At 32.6% G+C, this 23,526-nt stretch overlaps 1 pseudogene; it reads right to left on the minus strand.

Moving 5' to 3' along the window:
* Nucleotides 1-19,695: 19,695 nt before the first annotated feature.
* LOC149193246 (putative UPF0481 protein At3g02645 pseudogene) lies at nt 19,696-21,357 on the minus strand (annotated as a pseudogene).
* Between the last annotated feature and the right edge of the window lie 2,169 nt (nt 21,358-23,526).

The raw sequence follows: 23,526 nt of genomic DNA on the forward strand, positions 1-23,526 counted from the left end.
ACATCGTAGTGTTGAAGCTTCACACCAAGAATCAGGGTTAGAAAAAAATATCAATATGGGCAACATAACATGCAACACACCACACAAAAAAATGATCTATTAGGGCTTGGCCTTAACCCTCATATAGTCGTTGAAACAAGAGAAAAATGACTGAGCTTTGCACTTGGCTCTAGTCAATTTCTCAAATAGTTACAAGGTAACTTTCAAAATTTGACTTTTACAATGATGCTCTTGCAACTTCTGGTAAACAAAAAATGTTACCACCCCTCAAAGTAAAATTACTTTGAGTTACAATGTCACACTTATCTCTCCAAATAAAAAAAATTACAAATAAAAATCTTCTTATTACTCCAAAATTTACAAAATTTACTATCCCTAGCATTTACAAATAATCTTACACCTTCTCACACCTTATTTCTCCAAAAATATTGCCAAAATACAAATTTTTAATTGATATTAAAACATCCCTTATTGTTTTCACTCATGTCTTCAAAATCAAAAGTAAAATATGTTGCAGACAGGTTTGCACCCTCAATTGTTATGTCAAAAACGATAATGTCGCTGCAAGTTCTAGCTGATTTTTTTCAAAATAGATACTAAACAGACCTGGCACCTAAGCCCATTCAAATCCATGTTATACAGTGCAACTCCAAAGCTCTAGACGTGTTTCTGGAAACAAATGAAATAAAAGAGATCACAACATGCCTTATTCCAGATATCCGTCTTCGTCGAGTCTAATCGACTGCTTGGATTCTGCAGAAGATAACAATGCCGCATGTTATGTGAAGCTTACCAAGGAGCACAATGCGATTATTGAAGAGATACGCCCGAGGGAGCTCAATCAACCTGTCCACGTTCCACAGTTGGTTGTACACAGATGTCATGAATTTGGGCAAGCCCTTCCCAAAAGCTATGAACCACCTATTGATGAACATTGGACAACAAGAATATGTGGTTGTGATGAAGAAGCCAACCTATACCAAATTGATCGCACCCAAAATGCATGAATCTTCCTCTACCTAGTCGCGGAGATTCTGATTTCTCTGTATGCTTAAATTTGTTGAAGCTTCAAATTACTTCTGGCACTTCTATCTACACTACTCTAATTCATTTTGTGTGAATCACTGGCACATCTAACACAATTAGGAAATAAATTACAAACAGGAAATAACCTCAACCAGAACAATCTCCAAGGGGTGCACCTAAATATTCCAGGAAGAATCTCCGAGATGTGCCATTGAATTCGATTAGTTTGAGGTGTTGAATTCGATGTGCAAATTAAAGAAATCAAGTATTTAGTTTGCTTAGGGTAGTACTGAAACAGGAATGGGCAGGAACCTTCATCTCTCTTCGCATCCAAATTAATGCGAAGAACACTTTTGAAGTTGCGGCGAAGCCTTGCAGCATAGTCTGTGAAATCTCAGCTGCTATGTGTTCAAGCACATCTGCAAGAAAAAAGGGAGCTCCAATCGAAAAAGAAAGTGGTACTTTACAGTACCCAAAATTAATGCAGAGGTATATTTTTTTTTTTGGATTAAGCGGAGCACTCAATTGCTCAAAATTATGAATGCCTACTATAACAGGCAATCCATTCATTTCAAAATCAATCTAAAATCAATGATATAATTAAATTTCTTTTCCAGGAAAAAAATAAAAAAATTAAAAATTAAAAATAGATATCAAATATTAACTGACCAAATTAATGGAGTTTTCCATGTGCCTGTAGAGCTGGAATCTCCTCCTCACATTGCTGCAGCATTACTAGAGCTCTGATACCACAATAATGGCAGAAGTGTCCTCAGACACGTAATTTTATAAATCAGAAAAAACAATTACATCTGGAATTTTGCAAGAGTTTACACCCGAACAACAAAACACTCTTGCAATGAGCTATTTATAAGCTCAATTTTCTAACTACCTCTAATTATGGATCACTTATAAAATAACAAGTGTCAATTTACAATAAAAGCTATTCAAACAACTTACTAACAATTCTCCTAAATTAGAGCCTAAGATACAACACATTTGTAGAGTCATATCTTGTTACAACAATATACTAATTCTAAATGTCTCTGTTAAATAACTAAATATTCTAGATTAACAATTATTAATTTAATATCTTAAATTAATAGTTATTTTATTCTAACTTTATAACCTATGATAATATTTGTTTTGGATCATCTATCTTTGGATAATACATTATCTTTCAAGCATCAATATAGGAGCTACTTTGCACCCAACAAGTGACTATATATGTAACATGAGTAATTAATTATTCTTGCATGTATTGTTAGTTTATTTTATTATGCAAACAAGCATAATTATGTTATTGAGTATTGAAGCATTTTATGTTTTTCGCTCGAACATATTGAACAATTATATATATATTTCTTGAAGGTGTTGATAATAGTAAAATAGCTCTCATATGCATTGAGGATGAAAGCATCAAGATAACAGTTACTTTACACCCAACAAGTGATTGTATAAGTAACATGAGTAATTAATTGTTCTTGGATGTAGTATTATGTTATTTTTTTATACAAACAATGATGATTATCTTATTTGGTATTGAAATATTCCACGTTTTTCACTTGAGCATATTCAACAATAATATATATTTTTCTTGAAGGTGTTGATATTAGTAAAAGATCTCCCATATGTGTTGGCGATACAACATTGAATTATATTATTTAAGAACATGATAGTATTTTAAAACTAATATCTATTTGGTATCTATATAAGTAAAATATTTGGTTTGTAACCCTAAAATATTATTTTTAGAAGAAAATTACAAAAATACTATTTTTTGTATAAGAGAAAATACAAATAATAGTAACAACTATTTGGAGACATTAGAAACAACTTAACATAGAGTTAACTTTAAAGATAATGGAATGTAAACTATGGATGAAATTTGTATATCTTTAAATTTTATTAATTTAATATATCTATATTTAAATTAAACGGTTACAATGTAACATTGCCTAAGCACATTTTTATTAAAATATTTTATTTACTAACATCAAGGAAGCATAAAAGAACAAAGATAATAAATAATAAATCCATAAGGACTATTACATTTTTTTTCCTACATGCAATTGTCGTGTTGTTGCAAGATGAGGTATATGCAGCTTTAGTTCTTTATTGTTTTTTACTTTAATTTAGTTATAGTTAAACTAAGGGGTAGGTACTATCGACTATGTAGAACTTGTTTATTATGTTTTATTTAGAATATAATTTTGGTTTCCAATTTTTAATTTTTTCTAATTTGTCTTGCATATATATATATATATATATATATATGGAGGGAAAAAAGTTATTTTCTATACTATATAAAATAAAAAAGATAATACCCTATTTTTAATTTTTTAAATTGATTTCACCCCATACACACATACATACATATACACACACACACACACACATATATATATATATATATATATATATATATATATATATATATATATAGATATATATATATATATATATATATATATATATATATATATAATTTTCTTCTCAAATTTTTAATGTAATTTATTAAAAAATAAATAATCAATATTTAAATAAAAATTATAGAATGTCACTTCTAGATAATAGTCAACTTCGGGTTTTTTTTTTTTTTTCGATGGTACCAATGGTCAAGGATGTTATCTCAATTAATTAGTCATTTTAATCTCAAAAATAAAAGAATAGTTAACATAACTTTGAAAAAACATAAAAGGCAATCATTTGGGAAGAAAAGAGATAGAAAAACTTTAAGTGCTGAGTGTTAGGGTTTTTCATATTCATGATATTTGGACTTTAACTTCTATGGTTGAAAAATGCTTGAATTTCAACCTTAAAAAATGGGGCAAGGTTGCATCACCACTTTTGCATTTTTGGCATGTTTTTTTTTAGCCAATATATTGGGAAGTGTTTAAATTTGAACCCTAAAAGGAAAACAGAAGATGTTGCATCACCATTTTTTTCATTTTATAGTGGTTTTTCATGTCTTTTATAATCATGGTATTTGGTTTTTAATTCCATGGTTAGAAAATATTGGAATTTCGACCCTAAAATGAAAATGTAATATCCATCCCCTTAATAATAAATAATACAAAAATAATAATTAATAATAATAAATAAATCACTTAATAATAAATAATAAAAATAATAAATCATAAATGTTAAATAATAAATGATATTAAAAATATATACAAAGAAAATAAATGAAAATAATAAAAATAAAAATAGTAATAACCATACTAAAACTCTAAATAAGAATAAATAGAAATAAAACAAGAAAACTATCAAAAAGAAGGAAATAAAACAAGAAAGCTAAAAAATCAAAAGAAAGTTGCACGTAGACACATGGAGTGTGTGCATGTGGTTCCCTTTCCAATGTTGTTCTATTTAATAGATGGTGAGGAAGATGAGAGGCATTCCTGCATTCCATCATTCCGATATTCTATCTTTCATTCTCTTGGGAGAATGGTGTTCTAAGACTTAGGAGTCACTGGCAGTAGTACGTTGATTAAGGGCTCGGGGGTGGCCAGTTGTAGCAAATCCTTGCGCAATTGAGCCTATGGTTGGGTAGAGAGTCATCCCCAAAACCTTGTTGTGGTAAGCCTACTTCTACCATAGGTAAGCGCAGGTAAGCACTATTCATAGTTTGAATTTAGTTAATTAATTACATGTTTATGTGGCTAGGTAAGGGCCACTCTGATTTAAGTTTAATGTTAATAAGTTAATTAGATATTTATTTTGGGCTGTTACATATGGTATCAGAGCTTTGGCTCAACCCTTAGGGCCTATGGGCATCTTAGAAAAAAAAAAATATTATTTTGTTGGGATTTTTAACTTGACTTGTTTTGAAAGTTACAGGATGGTTACTTCCAGGAAAGCCGCATGTTCTACAAACCCTCCCTATACACAAATTTTTTTATTCAGTGCATATTGACTGCGTAGCTATATTTTGATTGTGTTCATTTTTAAAGTCATTCTTATGAGTAATTTCCAATATTTGAAGATTTTTGTTTTCATTCATTGGAATGGTATCCAGAGGATTTAGAAAGCAGTAAGATGCATCTGGAATGTTTTTAATTAAATGTGGGAAATATAAGTTTTTAATTAAATGTGGAAAAGTAAGTTAGGTTCCCCTCTTTGATCCCTATTTAATAAAATCTGGCACGCTATTTGTTCCTCTACACCGTGAAATCTGATCGTTCTTCTCTGCATAGGCTGGGTTTCTTGGGCTTGGCTTGTTGCAAATTTTTTTTTTTTTTGTTCTGAGGATCAAATATTCTACTCGTGGATTTTAAAGCCCTCTTTTCATCCTTATTTTGCATCCACCGTAGCCGCTAGGGTTTGAGGGCTTAAAATTCAAACTGTGCAGAGAATCCATCATTTGAAGGCTGGCAGATTAATTCATAATTTTTTTGGCTAAAGGCCACAAACATTTGGAGCCTTTTTTCCTCAACTGAAAGCCTGAAGAGGCTGTGTCATCTTTCTCCGGTTTGAAAGCCCTTGCTAACTTGACGTATTCCGATTTTTCGATTTGTTTTAAGGGTTTAGGGCTTTAAAATTTGAGAAGTTAATCATAATTTTTTTTGCAACAATGTGCGCATGCTGAATAGCCCTAATTTTAAAGGCTCAATCTGTCATCTTCAACTCAATAGCTGACACTCCAATATTAGAACGAATATTTATGTAGTGAAAAACTGTATTGTTATTGAATGGTAGGAACATCATTGGCTGCCAGAGGATGCACGAAAACCAGAATCACCACAAAAATGAGTTTCACATAAGTGCAAATGCATTTCTATGCTAAATTTCAACAGTGAGGCATTTATACATGCTAAGCTTCCAAAACAACGGTGTTTACTCTTCTTTCTTGTGGAATATCAAATTACTCTCGGCATAGGCTTTTTGTTCACTTTTAACCTTATAAAGTTATTTGGTTCCGCTGAAATCAAAATATGAGCCAAAGAAATTCAGTGCGTGACATGATGTAAAATTCATATTTTATGTGAGTTAACACAAACAAATTGTGTCATGTTTAAATTTTCAAAAGTATAGTGATTCACAACCATTTTACTTGAAATTTGCAAAACACACATTAGTGTCTTAGGAACATTGTTCGGAATGAATCTTATGAATGAGTAGGGTATCAGTCAGGTTGACAGCAATTATGTTTAGCGGATATATAGAGTCTTGAGTATCTGTTTCAAATGGAACATACTAGGTTAGGTCCCTTACATTAATCAGGCGGGAATAGGTGTTGAGATTATGGGTGATCTTCACTTAAAGCCACGTGCTGACACAGTAATTGATGTTTCGAAAGTTTTAATGAAGCCAACCTATGGGTATGTTACCCACTTTATTATTTACAACTAGGTTGGCCTAGTCACCTTCTTGGGGTTAGTGCTCGAGCCTCCAACCCTACATTGGTGTGTATAAATATACATGTGCTCCTCCTTTGTAACACATATTCATCCATTATTTGATTAAGTAATAACAAACTAAAGGCCACCTCTGAAATAAATATACCTTCACAAGGCACATAGTCAATTGTATCTCATTCATCCATTTATCAAATATATATTATTTTATCCTATATGAATTTCAACATTTTGTCCTTATGTTGCATATTCGATAAATGATTATTGGTCATTGCATTAGAATCAAAGCATTTATGAACCAGATTGGTTCATTACAATAACCATTCGGGTATTTTAGAGAGAGTTAACTAAAGAAATATACGTCAACAATGCATATAATCCCAACTCTTGTGAATAAATGAAGAGAGAATGCATTTTGGGCAGTCCTCATGACCAGATATAAAATAATTGCATTGGCATTACTCTATTTATGCAACAACCTAGTTAACCACTGTTTGTTTGACAAAAATGGTATTTTTTTTTTCAATTTTGGGACATTTTTTTTTTAAATTGACAAATAATGAAGGATGGCTTAAAGTTGTCGAAAATGGGAAAAATCTTTGTGCTTATAAAGCATTGGACTATCTCCAAAGAATTTGTTCCTCTAGTGATGGGAAAAGAACTTATTGGTGACTACCAACACATCTCCTCAAGGGGGTGGGGGTTATACTCTCTAGTCTCTAATCTATGCCTTAATTGTTTTGTACTTGGAGAAGACTATTCTCAAAATAAATTGAAAAACATAACCTAAATGAATGGTTCTCATTACTCCCTAGCGAGATTAGTCAATAAGAAGCTTATGATTTTCCATGTTAAAGGAACAATTACCTACCTTGGATGAGGAAATGGTACTATTGATTGTGTAAATGGTACTATTGATCTTATAGTGTGTGCAAATTTCTCAACATTGTCTTCAAAAGGAACAATGGAATTTGCAGGAACACGCATAGCCATAGCCGCATGCTTACAATCTTATGTCTTATGTCTTATGCAAGCAATTTTATGTCTTATCCGGGAAATTAATATGGCTAAATGTATTGTAATTTAAGGGATGGTGTTGCCTTCGCGGGTGCGCTTGCAGGTAGGCCATATAATTAATAAAATGATTTTATTTTGTGTTGGGGAGGGATAACCTTCCCAATCATCCGATCCAGTTCTGGGTCAGGTGGTGGTGTCTCTTCTTTATGGTGTGGAATATTTCTTTGGTTGTTTGATTTCTTAAATTTCCTTAGAGTAATCATTTAATAGCCATAAGAATCTCAAGATACATTCAATAAATTTGTTTAAACGATTTATTTTGTTAAAAGCAGTCCATTTAATTCTTCTAACATAAGTTATGATTGCTTAAACAGATACTCAAAATATTTCACTCTACAACACATAATTTCAATTTATCCTAGCACATAAGGTCATGAATCTGTAGACTTAATATTGGTGTGACATATAATTTCAAAAGTCATGGTGAATTTTCTTTCAGAATTCAAGTACCTTCTTAAAACAATACTGCCACTAATATTCTTAAGCTTTACTCATTGGAATTTTGATTTTATGTTGAGACAATTCTCTAAGTTTTAATACTACAAAATTAGTGATTATTGATAATTTGCATGATCAATCACACAGTTTCAAATTTGGCAATGGTCTGATTGCATGCCGTGCAGTAGGGGAAAAATATACAAAACAGTAGATTGAAATGAATCAAGAATCTTCAAAACTTTGTTGAATAAATTTGGCATGGTTAATACATATCTGGTTAAAAATTCACTGCATAATTATCAAAACAATAATCTAAGTATTTTGGCTCTTATTTTATGCTTCTTCAGTGATAAATCTTGATATTGAGTGACTGATTACAGTGTTTGGCTATCATTGCATGCATATGCGGGTGACTTGATTTCACTGTTAGAAATCTGATATTTTTAGAGGTTGGATATAGGTCTGATCTTGACATTACCGTGATATATTACCTTTGCATTTGGCACTAAGCTTGAATCTAGATCATTAGTACTCCTTATCTTGCATTCAGTGATCATTTGAAAAGTGAATTAGTGGATTGATTGGATCATCTAGTGACTCACATCACATTGCAGTTTTGCTTTAATTAGCTATCCAATTTGGTATCTAAGGACTGATATATTCTTGGCAATAAGCTACAACAATCGGATTCTTGATAGCAGAATAACGTTGGTATAACTTAAAGTTTGGTGCATTCATTAGTTCCTCATTGGTTTTCTCATGCATCATTATAGACAACAGATTCTTTGGTTCTCTGTTCGCATTAGAATCTCATTACATGGTAAAACCACTATCTCATTTTCTTGAGTTGATTGTGCTTGCATCCTCTTATCATTTTCTAAACATAAAAAGTGCTATAATCAACTACAACGGTTCTCTCCATTACAACCATATAAAAAAGCGAAATTATAAATGACTCACCTAATTAAAAGTATATAGATTTGTTATGACTCATTGATTCATTAGAAAAAATATATAATCTTGTAATCTTGGATGGTGATAATCTGCCCATAATTGACGATGTATAATTCTATGAAAGATTGCACTATTGATATGGTATGCTGGCATTTTTTTTTTTAACAAATCTTTAATGCTGGTGTAACTACTCACCACCGGTTCATTTTACAACACAGTTTACATAGCACTTGAAGTATTTGGATAATTGAAGTTGAAATTTGTCACCAATTAAAGTGCTCTAAAATAGTGAAATTTGTTCCAATTCACAATGGATAAACTATGATATCTTATTACCTTTAGATGATCATTGTTCATTAGCATATGTTCATTATTTTATTGTATCTGATCTAAAAGCACAGAGATAAAATTCCTTGAATGTTGATCATACTATTTACTAATTATTTGGGTTGGATTGCTGTTCTCATTGCCCTTTAGCAATAACAATAGCTTGACATTTCTCTAGTCTATTATTGCAAGAACACAACTCTCTCAATATGATCTTCTAATAAATTTCATCTTGCACTGCCATTGCCATTCAAATTACATGTATCTGCTCATTTACTACTATATTCTCAATGGCAAATCGTATAGACTTGGATTTCAGTTTAGATGTTGAGTATAACGTTACATGAGGTTTCATGATTCAAGTTTAATTGCATATAGTGGATAAATATGTCTAAAGAGAAATGGAAAGGAGAAAATTGCTAATAGTAGTTCATGTGATTATGGCCAACTTGGATTAGATGTTTAAGGTGGTAGAGAAGAAGTATCACAACAGGGGTAAGAAATCAATAAGAAAAAACAACCTATTTTAGAACATAATGGAAGAGTTTGGTATATTCATGACTTGGTTACTCTAAAGGTATCACTATAAGGTCTATCTAAGGATGATGCCCTGAACTTGAAAAATCAGGGTAATAATGAAGGTTATTTTAAGGAACCTGTAAGGTATGATAAATAGAATGATTGGAGAAGATAAGTTGTGTGCATAACAACATCTATAACAATGGGAGAGCCACATTGTAAAGTTTTTCATAGGTGACTAACTATATGAATGAATTATGGATAACAAGACGTATGATCGGGAGATTTTATTATGTTGATCTCTTAAAACAAGAAAAGATAAGCGGATTACACTTGGTAGCTATCTTAATGAATTTATTTATCAGGTATTACCCAAGTTGGAAACAGTAACAACATTTCCAAGGTATATCAGTGTTATAGAGAGGAGGAAAAACCACAATGATTGGAGGTGAGAAATTCAAGTCAATTTAATAAAATAGAATGAAGTGAAGAAACTTCCATTTTTGAAGCCAATAGACATGGAATAGTAGGAAATCAAGACAGGGAGAAAAAGAAAAATATATCTATGAATATCAGGTAGGAGGAAATGAAGGGATGTTCTATCAAGAAGAAAGTTCTTTTAAAGGTATTAATGAGTAGAGCTAGAAACATGATTGGTAATGGTCATAATGATGATCTACATATTTTAAAAATGTGAAGGTGTGAAGTTGCATGATGACCAAATGATAATAAACGAGGAAGATATAGGAAGGAATGTTGCTAGAAATTTTATACAGATACCTTGAGAAGGATTGTGTACATAGTGACAAAAGAAGTGAAAGTCAATTAATAGAGACTGAACTTGACTCATTATTTCATGAGTAGGACTTCCCATAACGTTAAAAGAGATCGTTTCCACATAACACCTCACATTTAAGTTTCTCATGGACAATGATGGTAGTAGTATTTCCAACTATTTCAAAATCTAAAATAATGATACTATGTAATAAGAAAGAGTCTTTTGCCCAGCTTGAGGAAACCGAATTTATGATAAAGTAATCAAGTGGTATTGATATACAAACTTTACGAACTCGACGAGATAAGAAAATATTTCTGTGGATGAAGTGTTAATTGTTAAATAAGTCAACATGGATCAGCAAATCCTCGTGCAAGTAAATTAAGCATGATATAAAATTAAATCATGATGAAAAAATGTTTATATGCGATTGCATATAGCGGTATTGGAATCAGTAAGCGAAAGGGTAAATGGATGTACAATCAAGGGATTTTAATTTTGAGATATATGATTTAAATAATGGTGGTATCACTAGTAATATCTTAAACAATGAATTTCACCAAAATTTCCTGGGTGAAGGAAGAGTATATGACGAGAGATTAAGACTCAAGATGATGAGGCTCATATGAAATTTAACGATGTACTTAGATGATTATACCGTTGGTGTAAATGATCAACTACCTAGTTGAAAGTAGCGATATACATAGGTATTATGACGTTATGTCAAGGTATATTGACATACTCATTTACTACGTGATGATAGGCATTTAATGTTCAATACTCATGATGGATATGATATGCATAATGTGGCAGAGGAATTATGATGTTATAATATGAGGATTATTGACATGTGGTTCATTTATGTGAACTCATGATATGTCTTGATATAATTATGTTGATGGTATAATTGAAGCATGCGATAGTTCCGTACAAATCTATGGCATGCATGAGCATGTAGTTCCTTATTGTTCATAATTTTGTGATTAACAGAGATGAACGTTCTCATGATGACATGCCAGAGTTGGCATGTGGATTATTTCCTATGATACTATGATGGTATGGTTAATGCATTTGATGCATGTTGAGATGTCATGATTCACAGGACTCCACAAATGGGCCAAGAGGGCCGGTTTATTTGATGATCTCGTGCGAGCCCATACGCATGAGGGAGAATAAGTAACACCATATGGGCTGGGGACAAACTCAATCAACACTACATATGCCAGTGGTTCCTTTGTCTTGTGTATAGCTCTTGATGGATAGCTCTTGAAGAGCTATGGGACCATCTTGAGGAGGCCAAGTGCCTGATGTTCTAGGCTAGGTGCCTGTTATTGGATTGGGATGCCGAAGTTTGGAAGGGATGTAAAGGACTTCGATGCCTGGGGTTGTGCGCCTTAGTAGTTGTGGAGGGAGTGGGCCAGCCTTGCGAGATGCCCGGGGTCATTGAGTACCGGACCGGATGCCTACCTTGGGGCAGATGAGGTCTGAGTTAGGCGCGAGCCTTGGGGCCAGCCTTGGACTAGGATACAGACCGGGTCAGGCTTATGCCTGGTGCCGAAAGTGGGAAAAAGGATAGAAATTCCTTGAGATTTCCCGGGGTGTTGGGGACTTTCGATGCCTGCTGGTTATACTAGTTCAGCAGAGGGTGTTGGCAACATGAAGTTAATAAATAATTCAACTTAACTTCGGGACGAAGTTCCTTAAAGTGGGAGAGTACATAATATCCATCCCCTTAATAATAAATAATAAATAATACAAAAATAATAATTAATAATAATAAATAAATCACTTAATAATAAATAATAAAAATAATAAATCATAAATGTTAAATAATATATGATATTAAAAATATATACAAAGAAAATAAATAAAAATAAAAATAGTAATAACCATACTAAAACTCTAAATAAGAATAAATAGAAATAAAACAAGAAAACTATCAAAAAGAAGGAAATAAAACAAGAAAGCTAAAAAATCAAAAGAAAGTTGCATGTAGACACATGGAGTGTGTGCATGTGGTTCCCTTTCCAATGTTGTTCTATTTAATAGATGGTGAGGAAGATGATAGGCATTCCTGCATTCCATCATTCTGAGATTCTATCTTTCATTCTCTTGGGAGAATGGTGTTCTAAGACTTAGGAGTCACTGGCAGTAGTACGTTGATTGAGGGCTCGGGGGTGGCCAGTTGTAGCAAATCCTTGCGCAATTGAGCCTATGGTTGGGTGGAGAGTCGTCCCCAAAACCTTGTTGTGGTAAGCCTACTTCTACCATAGGTAAGCACAGGTAAGCACTATTCATAGTTTGAATTTAGTTAATTAATTACATGTTTATGTGGCTAGGTAAGGGCTACTCTGATTTAAGTTTAATGTTAATAAGTTAATTAGATATTTATTTTGCGCTGTTACAGAAAAAATGGCTACAATGCATTACCACTTTTCAAAATCAACATGAAAATAATGATTTGATGCGACCTCGAGAAAAAATGAGAACTCAATAAAGTTCTCATTAAGGTTATAACATTATTTGATTGGAGATATTGAAACCCAAAACCCCACATCAATATAAAATAATAGGAGTGATGAGAGTTTCCAACAAGAGTTTACTTTTATCCCATACCCAACAAAATATAGATTTATGGTTGTTTTCAATTCATAATAAACTTTATAGCCTCAATTTATCCCTTCTAAATGCTATAATTTTAGTTGATCTTGTGAAAAGTATCAACTCTAAGATATTTGTATAAAGGAACTTCCTCCAAGTTTTGTTGCCATATATGAAAGTATCATACGTCATTCTTCTAGATTTAATTATGATGACTTTTGTTTTAGTGGTACCACCATCATACCCACCTTGGAACAAAAATATTTAAGGATTCTTATTTGTTTCCCAATTTCATAATGACTCCTCACTATAGAAACAATAGTAAAAATAAAATAAAAGAGTTACGATTGTAACAATGAGAATGGGGCCAATACAACCTGGATCTTTCAAACACTCTTCTAGCTTATCAATGTATATGCTGAAAATGGTGGCAAGCAAGGGAAACCCAAGATTGACTCCAATATTATAGTTAATTTCTTTTGATAGACCCTCAATGGTTCTAAACATTGAAATAAAATTCTCATACAACCTTTTGAAAATAACCCTCAAGTCAAGAGGAGTCATTATCTCTTCCTACCTCTTTTGTAGGTCTTTCCTAGGAATATGATCAAAATGTCTTCTAAAGTCAATGAAAAAACAAAGGATATAAATTGTATTTTTATGACACTCTTGTACAATGATCTTGAGAGTAATAAGGTGGTCCATAGTTGAATTACATCTCTTAAACCCATCTTTACCTTTAGCTCTTTTATCATGACTTTCTAGATGTACGATAATCTTCTTTTCCAAAATAATTCCTTTCATCTTCGCTAAAATGTGGCTAATCATAATTATTTTATAATTAGAGGGAATACATTTATCTGCACTTCTAAATATAGGTACAATAAAGCTCTATGATTAACGATTAGGGAAGCCTTATTTCACTACAATTGAAGAGCTTATGTATGTGAGGGATAAGGATTTTCCCTCCCATTTTGAAAATTTATCTTGATAGCCTTCAATTTCTTTCATTTTTGTAATTGAGAACCCCTTAAATCCAAAATCTATGTCTTCTAAAGGAAAAAATGGAAAATAACAACTAAAACTAAACAATATAAAATAAATAATATATTATTATAAATATTTTACAATTATTCATTTGAAAGGAATTTATATGCATGTACAGAAAATGAATCATGAAAAAAATATGTGAAAGTTATATTGAATTTCTAAAAGTTATTTATTTACAAATTTTTTGTTACATGGGAGGTGAGGTAACATGATGTCAAGCGACGACTAGGGTTTCAACAGTTCTTCGATCAATGGGGAGTTCTAGTAATTCAGAGAAGCAATTTGTATAAGGAATGGTAGATTAAGCTTTGGTTTGATACAATACCATGTTAAAATCTAGGTCTGTTCTTTTAGTTGTCAAAGAAGCTCCATCTCTTAATGTTCTTTTAAAAGGGGATGCTTCCAGCACTGAAACATTTTTTTCACAACAAGGTTTAGTCTCCATATTTAATAGGTTTTGGTCGAAATTGATTGATCTCCACAAGTGGATTTATGATACATGGAAACCTCTCTTGACTGATGATTTGAATATTTACACATTGGATTGATGTTTTCTTTGTTGTGATTTTTGATAATATTGAGGATATGCAAACTATTTTGAATCTAGGACCTAGTTTTGTGGTAGTGTTGGCTTTTTCATGCAGCGCTGGTCTCCCACCTTTGATCCAACTACAACATCAATCTTTGTGGCTCCTATTTGGGTAAGGCTCTCGAACCTCCCCCTACATATTTGGAAGCTCCCAATGTTATCTTCCATTGGTAATGCATGAGGGAAGTTTTATTGTCGCATCTAGAATCTGTAACTTTTTATAAAACCACTTATGCTCGAATATGTCTTGAGATGGACTTGAATAAGGGTTTTCCTATTGAGATTAATCTGAGAGCTCTAATGTATGTGTGGGTTGAGAAGGTGTGTTATGAGAATGTTTCATTTTAATGTCGTGCATGTTATGAAATAGTGCATGAAATAAAACATTGCCTAGAATGTTTACTGAACAAAAGGGTCTGGAAAAATAATTGGAGGCTCAAAGCAAACATTACACAATACATAAAGAAGAAAGGACTTAGGGTAAGAAAGAAGCAAAATAAAAATAAGCAGAAGTTATTAACAAAGAAGATTCATCGAAGGAACAAAAGCCAGTAACAGAGATGTGCATGAGGATCTTCCAGATTCAACAATAGCAGGAGTGCAAGATACCCCATTGAATATCGAACCCCCCTCTAGAATACACAAGGAAAAAAACTAGAAAAATAAGTTCTTGGGCAGATAACAAAAATAAGGAAGAAAACAACAATGCTCACTCATTGAAGGGTGATACATCGGTGATAATAGAAAATGCGAGTTGCATACAAGTGGGGAAGAAGGGAAAAAAAATTTGTCAAGGAAAACTAGAAGTGAGTCAAAATCAAATACAAAGTAGTAAAAATGAAATGTAAATGTAGTTGGATCTTAGGAGTTATTTGGAAAAAAGTTGGCTACTGAAATTTTTATATCACAGGGCAATCACATAGGGATTGGATTGAGACACCTTGCTTAATCTCAAACCCTCAAAGAAAACTGGTAATGGAAGAAATGTAATAGTTCTAAGCTGGATCCTTACTCTATTTTTTTATAAAATTCTCATACCCATTTCTTTGGAAAAAAAAATGCAAATTCTTTGTTTATTTTTTTATTTTAAAATTAAAGATAGAGTTAAATAAAATATTAATAGTAAACATTAAAGTTATTATGAAATATTTTAGACGAGTCATGTGGGAACAAACTAATTTGCATACATGTGGTTTTAGTCGAGTAAAGAAAGAAAAAAGAAAAAAGTCTTAGTGATTAGCCTTTCAAAACAAGATGTAATCAGTGGTTCAACTCATCTCAAATGTGACCTGCAACGTCGAGTTCACAAACTAACCGAGGTACCATGAATCTCACACCTTAATAAAAACAAATACAATACCCCTTTCTCAACTCGATTGATGGTTAGTGTGTATTTTTAATATAGTGATAAATATGTGTATATCTTGATGCTAAATGTGGATTTTCAATATAATTAAAAGTGGAAAGTAACTTAAACCCTTTTTAAGCAAATGAATATTTTAAGAATGTAATAATAATATTAATGCAAATTTAATTTTATATGAAATTATTTTTTAATTTTCTATTTAGTATAGTCTGTGATTCACTTAGTATCACAAATTTCCATTAAAACGGATAACCAAATTGTAGCTACCCATTCAACCCGAACGAAATGGTAGATATCCACTAACCCTGAAGTGAGAGTCGTTACTATGCGGGAATTCATTCCATGAGGTAACTAGGCATATATTATAATGAAAAGTTCAAATTCATTATTTATTCACACGGATTTCACATTTGAAATGAGCATTTATCGTCTTATTTGGAACCTACTAGATTTGTCGGAGATCATCGAATTAACCGCGTAGCTTACATTTAGCCACATACTTGGACGTAATTAGTGTATAATAAATTTATATATTTTAATATTATTTGGTGGTGAATCGATTTTTTCCATCTAATAAACTGGTTAGCCTTTACCTAGATTCATCTTAATCCAAACAAGAAATCAGAGTAAAAAAATAATATTAATGGTCTTTTAAATTTACGAATTACTATAGTTAAAAAAACAAGATATCCAAGATATTTACTAGCATAACGATATTTATATTTTTTTATCCAAGACATTTACTAGCATAACCATATTTATATTAGAAAGTGTGATTGCTATATAGCTGGAGTGGGCCTAATGGTTAAGAGCATGTGTTTCCTCCTAAGAGGTCACAGGTTCAAAACTAGAGGGGGTAGAGTATGTATGCCTTCGTAGACTTAGCAGTCAATTTGGTGTCTGGCTTCGCTGTGACCTTAAAAATGGATACTATTATTATATTATTATAAATTAATATTACTATTATTAATAATTAATATTATTTTTATTAAATTTATTAAACCAAAATTTAAAATAAATATAAATATTCCTAATATAAATATAAATATAATTAACTAATTATTATTATTGTTATTATTTATTAATAATAGAAACAACTAAATTTTATTATTATTTTATATTAATTAATTAACTAATAATGTTTTAATATTAAAAATAATTAATATAAATATTATTTTTAATCATTTATAGTAATTATTATTAATTAATTAATTTCAAATCCAATGAATAATATTAAAAAACTATAAATAACATTATATCAAACGAATATGAACCCTTAAATTAATAAACCTAAGGTATTTATATAATAAACCCAAAGAGAAAATAAAAGGATTTATACTAAAAATCCAATGGACTATAAACCCAAGGAAATAACATTAAACCCCAGGGATCAATATTATAAACTCAAGGTATAAAAACCCCAAGATAAATATTATAAACGCTAAATCAATCATGGTTGACTATGATTAATTTTCATATTGAGACAATCTTTTTCACAATGCAACGTTGGACCATGGTTGACCATGATTGATTTTAATTGTAGACAATCTTTGTAACAATGCGACGTTGGACCATGGTTGATTTTCATATTGAGAAAATCTTTATCACAATGTGACGTTGGACTGAGGTTCACCGTGATTATTAATGAAATGGATTTATATTAAACCCAAAGATTAATATTATAAACCATATGAATAATATATACCTAAGGGATTGATATTATAAACCAAAGGGACTAATAAACCCTAGCGATAAAAATTATAAACCCTAAAATAAACATGGTTGACCATGGTTGAGACAATCCTTGTCACATTGCGGCATTGGACCATGGTTGACCATGCTTGGCTATGATTGACCATGGTTGACCATGATTGATATTATAAACCCAATTGAATAATAAACCCAATGGATTGATCTTATAAACCCAAAGAATTAATATTAAAACCCCATGGGATTATGAACCCAAGGGAATAATATTAAACCTAAGGGACAAATATTATAAACCCAAGATATATAATGCCTAACATAAATGTTATAAACACTAAAATAAACATTGTTGACAATAGTTGAACATGATTGATTTTCATATTGAGACAATCCTTGTCAAAATGTGACATTCGACCATGGTTGACCATGATTGACCATGGATGAACATGTTTGATTTTATAAAACATGGTTGAAAATTGATCAAGGTTGACCATTATTGACCATGGTTGACGATGATTATCATATTGAGAGAATCTTTGTAAATGCGGCGTAAATTATAAACCCTAAGATAAATATTATAAACCCTAAAATAAACATGGTTGACCATGGTTGATTTCCATATTAAGACAATCTTTGTCACAATGTGATGCTGGACCATGGTTGACGATGCTTGACCATGATTGATTTTCATATCGAGACAATCTGTTGCAATGCTACGTTGCACTATGGTTGACCATTGTTGATTTTCATATTGAGACAATCATTGTAACAATGTGACATTCGACCATGGTTGGCTATGATTGACCATGGTTGTTCATGATTGATATTATAAACCCAAGGGAATAATAAATGAAAGGGATTAATAGTAAAGCCCAAAGGGATTATGAACCCAAAGGAATAATACTTAACCCAAGGGACAAATATTATAAACCGAAAGTATATAAACCTTAAGATAAATATTATAAACACTAAAATAAGCATTGTTAACAATGGTTGACCATGGTTGATTTTTATATTGGGACAATCCTTGCCACAATGCGACATTGGACCATGGTTGACCATGCTTAACCATGGTTGATTTTCATATCAGCACAATCTTTGGGACAATGCGACCTTCGACCATAGTTGACCATGATTTACCAAGGATGACCATGTTTGATTTTATAAAACATGGTTGCCATGGTTGACCATGATTCACCATGGTTAACGATGCTTGTCTTATTGAGACAATCTTTGTCATAATGAGACATATATTATAAATATTATAAACCTTAAAATAAACATGGTTGACTATGGTTGACCATAATTGATTTCCATATTGAGACAATCCTTCTCACAATGCCATGCTAGACCATGGTTGACCATAATTGATTTTTATATGGATGTAATTTATTACAATGCGACATTAGACTATAATTAATCATAATTAATTTTCCATATAATAAACTTATTAACCAATTTATTAACCTCTACCTAAATTCAACCCAACCCCAACAAAAAATAATAATGAAAAAATAATATTAATGGTTTTTTAAACTGGCGAATTACCAAACATAAGATATTTAAAAAAAACAAGATATCTGGGATATCTATTATATCCACATAATTATAATAAACAAACTAGCCCCACCTCGAATCGTCCAAATCACCCAGGATAATAATAATAAAATATTAATTATCCTTTGGACCGACTAATTACAAAAGATATGGTATCGCCCATCTCCAGATGGATCCAATATTTAGAGGATCAATTACTACGAAAGCACAGAAGCAAAGAAGCATCCAAAGCACTGAAGCAAACAAAGCATCCTGGAAACCGGATGGAAGTGGTGGTCCTGTATTGGATTGTGGTGCAGCTTTCAGTAACACAATACATGGCAACCAATAATAACTTTACCTTAGGGGCTTAGGGGCCAGAGTTATTGAGCCACTTGTTGCAATTATAAACAGTGCAGAAGGCCTGCAAAAAAGTCACCGCCAAAAGTATCGCTGCAGCTACCAGAGACAGGATTTTCCACGACCCGAATATGTGTTGGTTCAGAAACTCCACCGCAACAACATTCCATTTTCTGTTATAATGCTTGTTAATGTCCTTTATAAGCTTGTCCAGATATGCAACTTTTGTGACACAAACGCACTTACCCATGCTGTTCCACAGGTTCGCGACCTCTCGATCGCTTCGGAGGTGGTTTGAAATAATTCCGCTCTCTCTCAGCAATCTAACATCTTCTTCGCTGTCGATCATTCCGTTCATGAAGTCGGTGTATCGTGTGAAAACCAGCGCACCTGGAGCTACATTAGCTTCTAATGCCACCAAATTTCTCAAGATTACCTCCGTGTTGGTATCCAACTTTACTTTTGGAAGGAAAAGCGTGGCAGTCTTCTCATCAAATCGTATTGTGGTAAGGTCCCCCTCGGTAGGAACGAATCTGAGACCCGCAGAGTACAGATCCGCCACAGATGGAATAGCTAGCTCGTCTCGCGTGGGCGGTATGAGCTTAACGGAGGTTTCTTCCCCGTTGCTCTCTCCGTCTCCGTCTCCTTCCTCTTCCTCAGATTTGATCTCATCTTTATCGAAAAAAAGAACCAAGGGTTTCTTCAAGGCACTCAGAACAGGTAGATTCTCAATAGTAGAAAGAACACGTGAGGGTAACTCTGTAAGATATCGAACGGGACCTACCTTAATGGAGGAGAGAGTCTTCCACAGAAAACTGAAGGCCTGTGTAACACTTGACACGACCTCCGTATCAGGGGTATCGTTTCCTTCCTCAGTTGAACTTGGACTTTGATTGTTGGAAACAGGGGCGATAGCGTAATACAGCACCTCAAGCACATGCCCTCTCTCTTTTATATTGAGATTTGAATTCTCGGACACCTTAAAGCTGAAAGGCGATAATTCTTGGCACAAAAGTCTCATCAGGCTAGACAGCCTCTCCTCTGCCTTGGCTTTAGAACCCAACTGCAACTCCAAAAGTGTTTGCAAAAGAAAGAGCGGCAACTGATTTTCCAGCATCATGAGATCTCTGAAAATGGAGTTGTGAGTAGAACCGGTGCCTGTCCGATGTAAGACTCGTCCCATCTCCTTGACTTCTACGTCGGAGCTTTTGTCGGCGTGTCTGACATAAAACTGCAAACACTCAAGAAGAAAGGCGGCGTCCAGGGCCATGATCCACGCCAAGATTTCTTCGTTATAGTCGATGAAATTATGATAGCAGCACCGGATTTGCCAATCGTGCTTCCTAAATTCCTCTACAACAACAGATTCAAACTTGCGGCCTTTGATTCTTTTCTGAAATCTACGAGCAGCTGCCAGTTTGTACCGCTCCATTAGAAGGAGCTCAGATCGCCAATGGTGATAGGGACCGATAGAAACGGATTGAGGAGTGTACGCCTCGGGCTTCAGTGCAAATAACTCTTTGGGCACATTAAACACGGACGCACAGAAGTCGTCCTCCTCTTCTAGATCTTCTTGCAGTATATCCAGGCTTTTCTTTATCTGAATAACCCAACCACTGTCATCGATCCTCACTTGAACATTAGTGTTGGATTCCATGGTGTTGGATTCCATGTTTCCGAGTCCGAGTAGAGAAGCTACAATGAAACAAATGAGAAGAACCAGGAAATATACCTCTGATAGAGTTAAGGGACTGCCCAGCCTTATATGCAATTTATCTGGTAGATAAATACAGCAGACTGAGGTATTATCCTCTAAGACTTCCTTTCTACCGGGTATCCTTAGCTGCCAGTTTCAGAATGATATTATAGATTATCCAGTGTGTTATTCCACACCTGCCAACCAGTTTGAGAATTACATTCTTTATTATACACTGTAGCATCCGACGCTACACATGCTTTCTATATTTTTCAATGTGACTTTTGTCACCCGTGACCATGTGGCCAGAGTGAGGTACTGTCACTATTTTATGATTTTGATTTATTTAGGGCGTATGTCTATTCTTTCGATAGTAAATTTGACTTATTGGATCCAAATTCTTCCGCATTCGGATAACACCACAGAAAAATGTATGATTATTCATGTCAATAAACACGTTGATTATTCCGGTTTTATCATGACGTGGCCTCGTTTGACCATATCCGACACGTAATAGTGCTATAGAACCAGCCATACGTAATCTATCGAATCTATAAACTTTGATGTGTTTTTAATCGGCTATGTTTACTAAACTTTTTTATCATTATTATCACTATAATGAAATTAATACATAATGTATATTAGTATTAGATAAATTAAATGATTAAAATGCTTATTTTTTAATACATTTTATATGGTAAAAGTTAAAATTAACATATATTTATTTTAAGCAAGGATTTGGCAAGCATTTAGGGGATCAAATTTTTCATGAGATGTTAAAGTGTAAAATTTTGGAAAAAAATGTAGTTCCATAGATTTGATCTTTTACAAAAAAATTTGCAGTTTTATAGATTTGATTTTCTAGGCACTTGCTAGATTTGTGGTTAAAACTTATATATATATATATATATATATATAATTTTTATTGTGTCTTTTTCATACTTAGAGACTAAGAATATTAATATTTTATAATATTTTTAATTAAAATAAATTTTATTTATATATATATATTAAGGGACATGTGTCAAGCCTAGGTTAAACATGAACAAAATCACACATTACCCTCATAAAAATTAACTAAGCTATAATTGTAATTATAATTATTATTATTACTATTATTAATTAAAATAATTAATATATGATTTAACCATATATAAAGTAAGAAAATATGTAACAAGATTCTTAACCATAAAGGTCACACCTCACTCTCATTTTACCATGTAGGTTTCAGTCAATCAAAAAGCTTTCTTACAATACCATGGGCCAATCCCATGGCTTATCAATATAACATATCTACAAAACAAAAACTCTCTTTTTCCATTCAAAATATTTTACATATATTTTGTTAATTTAATTTAATAATATTTTTAACATTCCATTCTCACTCTCCTTTAAAAAAAAAATTGGAAATATTTAATAAAAATTAAATTACATTAAAATTTTAAAATCGTATCCAAAATAGTAACACCACCATAAAGTTGAATGAAATTAGCGTCCAAGAGTATTGTTATGAAAATATAACTGAAGCCTAAAGTTTATTATACTTCATAACTTTTAACCTAATTGTGAATAGAAAAAGCCAAATAGTACATAGTGAAAATATGAATAAAAAGTTAAGTTTTACTATATAGCTATTTCTAAATCGGGGTGCTCTACTTCCTCCACTTATTTTGATGCTAAAAATTTTTCAATTACAAAGGGACCATTTTTAGAGATAGAGTGGTGACGATGGAGTGGAGAATGGCACATTTGCCGACCTACCCCATGACTTTGATTGCTATATCCATAACTATGCGTCTTTGCATGGACATTGAGTGTCCATAGTATTGCAACTATTATAAGAGAGGTAGAAAGGAGCATGGAATGTCCACTATCTTAGTACTCGAGACGATAGCCCATACTTAGTACCTAATGCTCATTAGGGCCCTATGGGGTGGGAAACGGGTTGAGTTAGAGTGGATGAAGCTTAGGGAATGATAAGCTCCCCACTTGGTCCAATCATAGAGTCTAAACTTGTCCAGGTAATGGATATACCAACTCAAGCACAGTGGATAAGCTTGTGGATAAATCAATAGGAGCCACTAACCTTACCTTTGATACACCCCGGTGGGAAAGCTAGCTCCATGATAGCCAGTAAGAAATTGT

Source organism: Pinus tabuliformis, chromosome 2_2 (genome assembly GCF_031772625.1).
Source record: "Pinus tabuliformis cultivar Carrire ecotype Pingquan chromosome 2_2, CPIR1, whole genome shotgun sequence".
Classification (NCBI taxonomy): Eukaryota; Viridiplantae; Streptophyta; class Pinopsida; order Pinales; family Pinaceae; genus Pinus; species Pinus tabuliformis.